Source organism: Podarcis liolepis (assembly GCF_965112155.1).
Source record: "Podarcis liolepis genome assembly, chromosome: 16".
Classification (NCBI taxonomy): Eukaryota; Metazoa; Chordata; class Lepidosauria; order Squamata; family Lacertidae; genus Podarcis; species Podarcis liolepis.
In genome coordinates this window covers 25353946-25366042 of record NC_139567.1, presented here as the reverse complement: position 1 = coordinate 25366042, position 12097 = coordinate 25353946, and the positions used below count along the sequence as shown (strand labels likewise).

General features: G+C 43.6%; 1 protein-coding gene across 3 annotated transcripts in view; it reads right to left on the bottom strand.

Moving 5' to 3' along the window:
- LOC310695252 (opioid-binding protein/cell adhesion molecule homolog) overlaps positions 1-12097 on the bottom strand; it is a 748573-nt gene that overhangs the window by 624127 nt on the left and 112349 nt on the right. The gene's annotated exons all lie outside the window — the stretch shown is intronic.

Here is a 12097-nt window from a genome sequence, read left to right as displayed (position 1 = left end):
GCTTGTTTCTCCATGCCATGGTTTCGTTTCTCTAGAAAAAGTCTTGAATCTCTGAGGATCCAGATCCACCTCCTCTCCTTCATCTACTGAACTGAGACCGAAAGGCAGCTGTGTGCTGAAGAACCCCTTTGGCGTGCAATAGCTCTCCTGCCATGCCCACTCCTGCAATGTCGACTCAACACGCACACTGTAATTAAAACAGACTTTTGTAAAGATACCTTAAGCCTCCAGGGATAGTAAAATAGGATTCAGAAACTGGCTGTAATCAACCCTTTAAGGGGTGATGCCTTCCCCCTTTCAATTGCCAATCTAGAAATGAAAGAAATGTGCAGCGAAGTGGTGAAGGCTGGCCCATTAGGGTGAAAAAGCCCCCACCCATCTGGTTTCTTACTTAACAACCAGAGCAGTGGGTGGCACGGCCCGTCAGTTTCCTCCTCCTTAGTGTTGGCCCTTGTAGAACTCAGAAAGGATGAAGAGGGTAGGGATAAAGCTAGAATTCACTGGTGCTGTCTCTTTGGCTCAGGCATCACCCAGATTCCCTGCCTTCCACCCCACCAATCCCAATGGGCACCAGCAACCACAGGTGGTTGTACATATTAAATAATATTAACTATATTGTGAACGCTTTAGTTTATGGCAGGGAAATTTAATTCAGCGTGTGGCCCACGCATTCTGTGCCAAATTATTATTGTGGCCCACTTGGTCTGAGAGGCTGGACTGCCGTGCTCTAGATGAAAGACTAAGAAACAGCCTTTATTAGTCAGTTTCACAACATACATCATATCTCAATAGGCATTCATCTAAATCTAAATTTCTACTGAATTAGGACATGTGATGAAATGGACTAAAATAACAAAAGAGGGCAAATGAGTAACGTTTTTCAGGAAATGGAGCATGTTCTGGAACAATAGGATAATGTGCGGTTTTAAGAACAATTTGAACTAATTTGGTGCTTAGTTATGTCTTAAGCAGAATAGGCGAGACCTATTGCTCTTCAGTATATGCTGTTCATATATATCTGTTCATATATATGCTGTGCTTAATTTGTTGTAAATGATGTATTTGTGCTAGGAAATAACGATGGTGGTGGTGATAATCATGAATATTTCAAAGAAATCTACATAAGTAAACATTTGCCAAAGGTAAGGGGGCCAAGCCCCATCTGGTATCCTACAATTTGAGCACGGAACCCACTTCCCATTTCAGGGAAGCTGACCAGAGCTGTAAAGTCCTGTCCTGAACCTCCCACTGGAATGGAGCTGGGGGGGGGGGGAGTAATGGCATATTGGCTGCCAAATCCATCCTAAAGCACTCCAAGCCATCACCCACCTCCCTTACTTGCCCCACCTGTTCCCTGCTTCTCTCAAGACTCCTGTTGTTTACTTGTAGATTGCAAACCAGCAAATCGTCACTTATGTGTCTCTGGCTCCAGCTTGCTTTGCATAAATATGATTTTTGGGTGGTTGTTTTTTAAAAAACACCTACTTAATGTTATATTCATAAAGAATAGGCATGCTGCCGCACTGCTTGTGGGGGTGGGGGGATTAAGCTTGCATGGTTTAGCAAATGATGAGCACCACGTGGCCAGGGAAAGCAGAGCTTTGCCTGACATTTTGTAGCCGAGGGAAGTTGTTCTGAGCAGCCAAGATCAGGGCTGGGGTTGGGGAGGGCTATACAATGTGTGTTTTTTTCCTTCCCCCAAACAGTCTGTTTGTGGGAGATTGCCACGTTGATGCTCTGCTGCCAAAAAAGAAGAAGAAGCACAGACAAATGATCAGAAGGAACTAGAAGAAGAAACAAAGTGAAAGCATTCGCCAATAGTTCCTTGCCATCTGTGTGACTGAGCCAAGCAGAAAGTAGCAGGAGGCTGGTGCTCCAGTCAGTGCCAGCTCATGGGTCACTGAAGTGAATGTGTGTGGGGGGGTTATGGGGGGGGCTCTATAAATCACACAGCCTAGATTCTATCTTCATAAACTCATTCCCTCCTAGATATCAGAGAGACTTCCCATAATTCTCCATTCTTTGGTAGGAATGTTCTCAGCCATCCCATAAGTGATTTTAAGGGGCACCCACACTGTCAGTATTCTGTGGAAGTGATTGAATCACATACCATAAATTTAGGCGCGTGCAATTAAAGCACTCTGGCACAACAAGGAGTCTTTTTGTGGTTTAGAAAGAGATGGGGAAATGCAATAAAAAGTATGAGCTAATGATCCATGGATAGAAAGACATAAACTCCAAACAAACAGATCAGGATGAAGGCTTTCATGTAACCTTTGTGGAAGCATATTAGGATAGATGTGCAATAAACAGGTCATTTGGAGAAGTCTTTGTTTTGTATCTATTCCCCTTTTTTCAGACCTTCTTTCAATGCATGTGGAGGGGAGATAGTACGGCAATGACAACAACTACAATTTCTTACCTACTCTTCGCCCTACTGTGTGTTACAACAATTAAAACACATTAACACGAAAGCACAATATTATACAACATTAAAAACAGTTTAAAGCAACTTAAAAATATGCTTCTCAACAGCCAGATGCCATGAACTGGTTGGACACAGAGGAATGGTGGGAGGAATCAGCTGGGGAAGAAAGCTCAGAGCCAGGGGATTGGTGATGGGAGAAGACTGGGAGGAGGTGTCAGAATCTGAAGAGGTAACATGGATTAGTGAGTGGGGGAGTCTGTGGCAGGGAGAAGTCCAGAATCAGCAGCAGAAACTTAAGCAGGAGAGGAGGGAGGCCAAGAGGCAGAGATGAGTCTGCTGGTGATAAGGCACAAGTGTCTTCTTCTCCTGCTGCAGCAAGCTCCCCTTGCCCCCTGGTCTCCCAGAACTAGGAGAGGTGTGAAGAGGGCATAGGAGATGTTAGCTTCACACAGGCACAGTCTCAACAAGACTGGATTAACCACTAAGAAAAATAAGCAGGTGCTTAGGGCATCAAGGGAAGCGGGGAACCACAGAAATTTTCCATTGTGAGATTTTTTCCCCATTAATGGTCAAAAATTGCTCAGCTGCGCATTCATTTTCTTAGCTGAAGTATATTTAAAAATCTCAACAGAACAACTATGCAAGAAGATAGGCTGGATGCTTTTACTAAGTTTAGAAGCAGGTATGTTACGTAAGATCAGTTTTAAAGATCTGATCAAAGACTTTGCAATTAGAAAATGTAGGAGAAAATTTGTTATATATAAAGTGGAAGTATACAAAAATAAACATTCTTTTCCATCTTACTGTAGGTTCTGTTTCATTTCAAAAAATAAAATTTTATTTTATGGTTTATTATTATTATTATTGTGTGTGTGTGGTGCTTAGGGCCTCTAAAGGTCTTAATCCAACCCTGAGTCTCAGATTACTTGGGGAAAACCCTGGAGAGGAGGGGATTTAGACAGTTGTGGGGATGCAGAGACCTTTAGTATCAGCAACCGCTTCATGGGGACAAGATCTGCTGGAGATAAGTTGCTGTGCTCATTAGGCCTGACACTCCTATGCAGATCCTGTTTTGGCTAATAAAGAGTTAATTCCAACTTGCTAGGTGTATTTTACTGCTGGCTTGCTCCTGTCACCAGGGTGATTTCCATAACAGTATCAACTATCTGTTATACACCTGGAATGGCAGGGGAGACATGAGCTATGTGTACATAGATCTTCTCAGGTTCCATGCACATATTCTGATCTCCATTGCTGGGCCTTTAACCACAAGGTTCCATTCCCCCTCACCCCCCCCCGAAAAAACCCCCTCTGATTTTCCTCTCTTAGCTGCCATTTTCATAAAACTCTTTATCAAAAAATTCCTCTACTCTACATCCACCACCTTTCCCCCCCCCCTTCTTCCAACCCATCACAGGGTGTAAAATTAATCCTCTCAGGCACAATAGCATGTCAGGTTCATCCCCATTTCATACACACTCTCTTGCCCACCCCACCAACTGTTTTCTTACTTAATGGAGAATTTTGCTTCATTAAAATTAAGCCTCAATTCATACTCATCTCCTCTCTCTCTCTCTCTTTCTCTCTTTCCCTCCTCTTAGAATTGAATGTGATCTCCATCATCCCTGGGCTTCTTTAAATTAAAAAAGGGAAGGGGAAAAACTTCCTCTCCCTTGCTGCTTTTATAATCAAGTCTGTATCTCGCCATGAAAAAATAAGATAAAAATCTGCTTTCTCTCTTACCTTTCTTTGCTACCTAGGTAGACTTAAGTCACTCTGCTCAAAGCAAAAGCGCTCTGGTGACCCTGCCTCATTTATTGTCCTCTTCTTAATCGAAGGAGTATTTCATTCCAAATAAAGAAAGACCTTTTCCTGCCACTAATTTCCTCAGAACCTTTTTTTTAAAAAAACACATTCAGCTCAACAGGCCCTTTCTTCTTCCACTTATCAGAGTTGGGTTAGTGGGGAGGGGGAGGGGATCCATTTACAGGGGACTTTAGGGGAGCTGCTAAGGAACCTGAGGCTGTGAGCAAGACTTCATTATTCACAATGGAAGAAAAAGGCAGAGGGAATCATTAAGTGGACTATTGCTTCAGTGATGCCAATAGTTCAATGACAGCAGCAAATACTCAACGAAGCATCAAAGAAAATTCTCTAGCCCAGACTTTTTCAATTTCAAATCCCAGATGCTGCTGGACTTGGAGTCCCACCAGCCCCAGCCACCATGGCCAATGACCATTAATGAAGGAAACTGTCCATCAGTCATCCAACAACATCTGGGGAACCAAGTCTGGGGAAGGCTGCCAATTAAATGCATTGGGCCCAGAATACCTTAAGGATTGCATCTTCCTACATGAACCTATCCAGGTGCTAAGATCTTTGGGTGGCCACCTTCTGTTGGTCCAATCAACACCATGCATATGGTTGATGGTGGCATGATAGAGATACATTTTCTGTGTCTGCTCCTATATTGTGGAATTCCCTTCCAAGCGAGATTAGCCTGCTTCCCTCCTTGTTATCCTTTCTCTAGCAAGCTAAGACCTTCCTGTCCAGACAGGCCTTTGAAAACAAAGGTGCAGACAATGTTGATCTCTGGGCTGCTGTCATGGCAAACCACATTTTAATTGCAGGTTCTAAATGTGTTCTGATACATTTATAAACGTTGTAAGCCATCTTGAATCCCAGCTTGGGAGAAAGGTCAGATATAAATATTGAATAATAACAACAGCAATCCAAAGGCCAGCTTCATAGGTAATGAGCTGGTGACCCAACATGATTACCCGGGGAGAATGAGAAGACACTGCAGGGCTTCAAGAAGTTGGGCCTCTCTTAAGTATGACTAGCATTGGATGCAACCTCCTGCTCTACAGCATTCTATCCTAACTTCCAAACCAGTCACAAAGGCAGCCTCACACTGAGTGTGCTACAGTAATTACCACAATGGAGAATCTACCCTGCCCTACAAGTAGACACCTCTCTTGTAACAACCAAAGGTGTTGATGAGCATTCCTGCAGTAGAGGCCACCTGGGCTTCAAGTGACAACAGTGGATCTAGGAATGCTCCCAGGCAGTGTACTTGTTCCATCAGAGGAAACATAAAAGGAATTATTTTGCTCCTTCCCTTGACTCCTGTTGTTTTTAATTGCTGCATTTTGAAATAATACACAATGTCTGCTTCTTCTTCGTAAGCTGCTTAACGAATTTTATTGATGATGGGTGGCTCTTCTTCTTTATTAAATTGATATTATCTAGCAATGCATATGCCTTCATGTTTCCTTGTCTGGCCCATTCAGTGAAATCAACTTCTTTTTAATCTTCTGTAAAGAGGCTTCTTCAAGGGTTAACAAACTTTGGTTGTATTGGCTGAAGTCAGATTAAAGACAAAAGTTACAATTCCTACAGCTTCTGCATTTCCTTCACAGCTCAAAAGAAGAAGAACCAAGCATTGAGCTTTTACTCTCTTCCCCCCCCCCCACACACCACCCTCCCCAAAAACACCCCAAAGCACAGCTGGGAGCTGTGAATGACCTAGAACTGGGTTTGATCTGTATTCCATCCCACCCTAGCACTTAGTCTGCCTTGTGGATTCTGCAGGTGCAAAAGATAGCTATCTCACAGCAGGGTTCACCTAGTCTGAGGCTGCTGATTTCACTGGGCTTTTATCTCTCCCTCTCTCACCCCCTCGCACCTCTGTCATCACTCACTCCTCTTTCAGCTACCTGGGGATTCTCTCCACCTGAGGGGTACTTAACATTCTGCAGTACTCAAGGCCAGGCCGCTTGTTAGCTCAAATGCATCTAGAGCGCAAGACAAATTGCTACTTCATTATGGGAGCTGAGTCTCTAATCCATTTCATTTATTCTCTCCCTTGCCCCCACCCTACTCTGCTTGCAAAAACAGAATATGTGCAGGCAGGAGACGGGCCTCACAGGGGACACCTTAAAGATTCATTTATCCAACGAAAAACAACCCAAACCTGCAAAGCTAAGCAAGCCTTTGATATGATGGCGATTGTCCTTCATGTTCCTTTGCCACCTCCCACATGTGTGAATTCACAGTATCTCGGCATTAAAACTCAGCACATAAGAATCATCTTTAGGGATGGAGGCACCTGTCAATTTCACTTTCTCTCACTTTCTCATTTTTCTTCCATTTCAGATTGCCTTTTCTGAATCAGTTTGCTATTTTTATATATATTAAAAAAAACCCACACATAAAAATCCTATGCATTTTCATGCAGATTTCTCCTTACCTGTGGAATTTTGTAATTTTTTTGGGGGGGGGAGGGGGTTGTATGTGTATTTTGATGGAAGAACTGCATCATAATATTTGGGGAAGTGTGGATTTCAAAGACTGGTAGTGTTTTACTTTGTGTACTATCGAGTAGTATGAGTGAGTTAGTTTGAAATGAAAATGGAACCTATTCCTCACCATTCCTATTGTTGCCCATCTAATTTAATAATCTAGATTATTATTTTTGGTGCAGGGAGCAGTGTTTTCTCAGCCCTGAAACCAAATTGGTTGGAGATACTGGGATTAGAACCTTGGACCTCCTAAACACATCAAGTTTTCAAAAAAGAGATGGAAACGGTGTTTAAAACTTATTTTGGTGGATTGGAAGTCAGTGATAGCTGGAAACAGGAGCAAGTCATTTTGTCATGGTCTCAGATGTTTGAAATGTCTCAGATGTTTCAACCGAGTTCCAAATTTGCTCCAAGGTAAAAAATAAATAAATAAAATACTGTGCTAAACCACACATTTTGTGTAGTTTTGTGATTGCATGAGTTTGCTTGCTTTTCAAATGCCCTTGAGGAAAACAATAACAGAATTACACATAATGTGTAGTTTAGGCTGCAACAGAATATTTGAATTATGTGGCTGGTGAGAAACACAGTTCGCTTGTTGTTCGGACACCAGCAGTTAAGCTGCTATCTTAACAGCAACAAAAGCCTGCCTGCTTGTGACCTGGAAGAGTTTGTTTTCTCCCACTGAATGCAACTGTCTAGATGACAGTCTGCAAATGCTGCAATTTCACAGGTCTTCGAGCACTTAATTTGTCTCAGAGGTGATACTTAAACACCAAGATTGGCATATCACCAGTGACAGGCTGTCTCTGTCTGAAAGAGTGTCTCTGTGCCAACCACCCAGGGCACCGGCAGCTATGCCAGCTGGCCTGTGCCCCCAGCAAGGAAGGGGGGGGAGGTGAAAAGTTCATGTTTATTAGCTGTGCCTACCACCAGCCATGCTAATGTGACAAAGTGGTTCCCTTCATCAAGGACAGCACATTAAACTTTTAAAAAATTTGGATGCTGGGAGGCTGTAATGTTCCTTCCTACAGCGTATGGAGAGGCGATTACATAAAAAGTGTTCTCATTAGTATAGATCCAACAGTTACTGCAGCCCAGTAAGCTTTTCCCGAGAGTGCTTGCCAAAACATTTAGCATCTAGTTGGGTTTTCCGGTGCAAGCCTAAATGCTAGTTAGTTGATTAATTTTCTGTTTTAGTTGATTAAATTTGCATATATGTTAAAGCCATTTGCTTGAAGCAGGAAGTAAGTTTCCATTGCTTTTTCAGAGATGATACATGAATGTGCCATAGAAGCAACCACTCAAGGAGGAATTTCTTTTGGTAAGATGGAAGTGGAAAACCTTTGGCCCTCCAGGTGCTGCTGAACTAAAGTGTGGGTGAGCCCTAAGAGCTGCCTAAGAGAGAGCTTCCAACAGTCAGAAGTGGCACTAAATGAGCCGATGGCCTGAACTTTGTACAAGGCAGCCTCATACCTTCAGAGCTCCCAACGCTTGTTCTGTAAACCAGCTTAATTTTCCCAGAGGTATTTCACATGCATATCATTATTGAGATTCCACTTTGGTCACCAGCAATGACAGTCCCGAAAGAAAGAAAGAAAGAAAGAAAGAAAGAAAGAAAGAAAGAAAGAAAGAAAAGGGAAGAACCAAAGCTCAGTAGCAGATTGCATGCTTTGTATGCAAGAGCACAATCCCTGGATTGGATATAGACATCCCCCCATTTATTCAGGGGTTACATTCTGGGGCCCCACACACATAAGTGAAATCATGTAAATTGGGGACCAGTCTCTACAAAGCCTCTGGATGCCTATTCCTCCCTGCTTTCTAGCTCTCTCTCCTGATCTCTCTCAACTCAACTCTCTTCAACCAGAGTTGAAGCTCTGGGGCTGACTGGAGGATGCACAGAAAAGTGGTGGCTGCTGCTGCACTACCACACATATCAGCTGCCAGATGGAGAAGCTGCTCAGCCTAAACAAAGCCCTGCTATGCCTCAACTTTCTTTGGAGCTTCCTCCACCCTCATTGATGTATGTCCTCTTTGAACTCTGGGAAAGGTATTCTCACAAACCACAAGGCTCCATCTCTTTCCTGCCATTTCTTGGTATGGTTCTATTTATTTCCTGGCGCCCCACATATACATGGTCATTCACGAGTAGAACACACATAAATGGGGAAAATGCCTGTAGTTCAGATCGACCCACCCACTCAGAGTCTATAGTTCAAAGGACCAGGTAGTGAGTGATTGAGGAGAGCCACCAAGACGTCAGCATGGACAATAATTGGACAGATGGACAAATGGTCTTGAGCTAGCAAGAGGCAGCTTCCTGCGTTGCTTTGCAGGCTATGTCTTTGGGCATTGTATCTTTGGGCACATTCTCAGTTCACAGGGAGTGACTAAGAAGTCCAACAGGCTTGGCCAGTTAACTGTGTAATGCAGCATGTCCCAAGATACTGTACAATACACAAGTATCCCTTGGAATGTGCCCTGGGGTTCTCTGGAAGAAAATACGACATGGAATAATGTAGTTCCCTACAGGTTGAAAGTCAGAAAGGTCCTCATGATCCAGTCTGAGTCAAAGCAACTGCCTCCTGCTCACTGGAGCTTACCGCAGGACCCAGCACACATGGCTGTGCACAGGCCAGCGGCGGCAGATAAAGAAAGGCGATCTCTCGTTTTAATTAAGTGAGCTTTCATTTAAGAACAAACAAAGGCCATGTTTGTGTGCTGACAGCTGGCCTCCCTTCTGGGTCAGATAAGGCAGCAAGTCATTGCCTCAAAGCTGCAAGACGGGCCAGGAGACAATCCAAGAAGCAGGGATGTGGGGAAAGGCAGGCTCAGCTTAGGCGTCAGCTGTCATGGCTTGTTTTTCTGTGCAGCATTAAAGAGCAGCAACAGAACTAGTTCCCCAGTCGTATTGCAGGGCTGAGAGATCAATGGGGAGAGATGCTTTTGGCTGGGATTTTTATGTGGCAAATATCAGTGTTCAAAGCAAGCAGGTCAGAAATGCCTCAGGGGTCCAGAGAGAAGAAAGAAGAGAGAGAAGCCTCTTACACAAGCATCTTAACTTACATCATGTTACACTTCAAGCCATCGCCTTTTCCCAGTTCCACAAGATTAGGTTGTCTCAAACAAGGGGTGTTTGCTTGCTTTGCAGAAACTCTCAGTGCATACCCTCCTTCCACTACAAAGAAGCAGATCTATTTTCTCTTGGCTCAACAGTCAGGCCAGGGAAACTGAAGCCTGAAGGCCATTCTTGGCCCATCAGAGGATCCACACCTACCCACCCATCAGCGCATGTCAATCATGGTGCCATCTGATGGGAGCAAGTGCAGGATTAAATCCTGTGTTGGCTGTGCATGCCTGTTCCCAGCAGAGAACAGTTATGCACAGCCAAACTGAGCAGGAGCTGAATCCCACTTGGTTGGGCAGGAATCCAGAAGGGGTGTGCATCAGAATCAATTGCTAAATGGGAGGGGTTTTACCACTGTTTAATATAAGGTTTCATGAAAACCTATAGATGATCCTAAATCGATGGGCTGGCAGGAACCTTCACTTTTAGCAGGCAGTTTTGATTCACAGTCTCTCTGAATCAGAAAGTAGTTTGTCCCATAATCTCCTGTGAGAATGAAGGGAGTTTCTTACCATCTTTTTAGCAGGGGATTCCATGCAGGAATCAACAGGGAACTTTGGCCATTCACTGATAAGCCATTGGATCAGGAGTATTCAATGCAGTTTCCTCCATATGTTGATGGACAACAGCTCCCACCATCCTTTATCCAAGTAGCATGATCCTTGCTCATGGTGGCTGGAGATGATGTGAGTTTGGAGCCCATCAACATCTAGAGGGCATATGAAGGGCACTGTGCTAGCTACCCCTGCACTAGTTGACATCCATTTGTCTTGAGTAACAATGAAGTGCACCTCCAGGAATGAAGTCAAACCACTGCAATAGCAGCACCTAAGTGGCCTCTGTGGGGTGCAAGCCTGGGTAGTGTGTATGGAGCTCTTAGATGGCTTTTTGAAACTCTAAACATTAGGGTTAGGAAGAAATCTGCTCAGCTTGCATTTTAATCTGAGTCTATCTAATCTGCACTTTCTCTCACAGTATGCAAACTGAAATGCAGCTATCAGAATTTTCTGGTGCATTTCTTCATCTAAAAAATGTCTTTTAAAATGCATTTATTAGTGGAAACATGCATATAAACATGCATATATTGGTGAAAATAACATAGAAAAATGTATCAGGGGACGTTGTTTGAATAATTTGTACTATAGAATGAGAAATACACATAAAAATGTGTGCCAATTTTTAGGAGGATTTTTTTTTTATAAAAAAGTTTGCAAACTGATGCACAAGTTGGATGAACTGAATTTAAGACTGAAAAATATGAGGGAAACTAAAATTGACAGCTTTCACCCATCTCTGCTAGATAATGGGGCTATACAATGAGGGGATACTATTTCTGTGGGCTTCTCAGAGGCATCTGGGTAACCACTGTTTGAATGAGGATACTGGAAGAGAGGAGGCCCTCTCTCCTGTGCAAAAGGAAAAGCTAAAATGTATTCCTTCATAAAATTATGTATACCAACTCTCACTTTACTTGCCCATTACAGCTAGAAGAAGAAAGTCTATAATAATACTTAGCATTTATATAGTGTATTTGAGAGTCCAAAGTGCTTTACATACATTATCCCAGTAATCCTTACAGCAGCTCTGTGAAGGAGCCCAACTTCTGTGATCCCCACATTGTAGATGGTGTCAAGGTTCAGTATGAATGGACTCTGGCTAAAGGCCAACACCCAATACCAGATTAAACCCCCTACTAGGCAGTCAAAATCTCTCTCCCCCCCCCCCCGCCTCACAAATTATCTCCTAATGCTTGCAAATCTTCTACTATGATCTGGAGTCGACAGAAACTCACAACACACTAAAACAGAGAAAGCTTCGCATCTTGAGGCATGTGCTCTAGTGGGAAAACATTGAAGTCAGAAAGCTTGATTGTAATTTTCTTTCAGGATCAAGTCATGGGTCCCCTAAAAGGTGTGGGGCCCATGGGCCAGTGCCTACCCTACCTATTTGGTAATCTGGCACTGCCAACACCCCACAAGGGCTCCCTGAACGTACCCCTCCTCTTCAATGGGCAACCTGCTTCCTCACCTGCTTCCTGCTTTGCCCCAGAAGCAAGGAGCAAGCAAAGAACTGCAGTGATGAGACGGAGAGAGAGTAGCGGCCAGTGCCTATTTCCTCATTGGCTCCATCTGCCAAGCAAGTGGGTGGCAGCAATGATGGGGGAAAGGAGCAGCAAGAACAATAAGAACAGCATAACTGCCCATTGGTGTTCAAGATCAGTGGCAGAGCTATGGC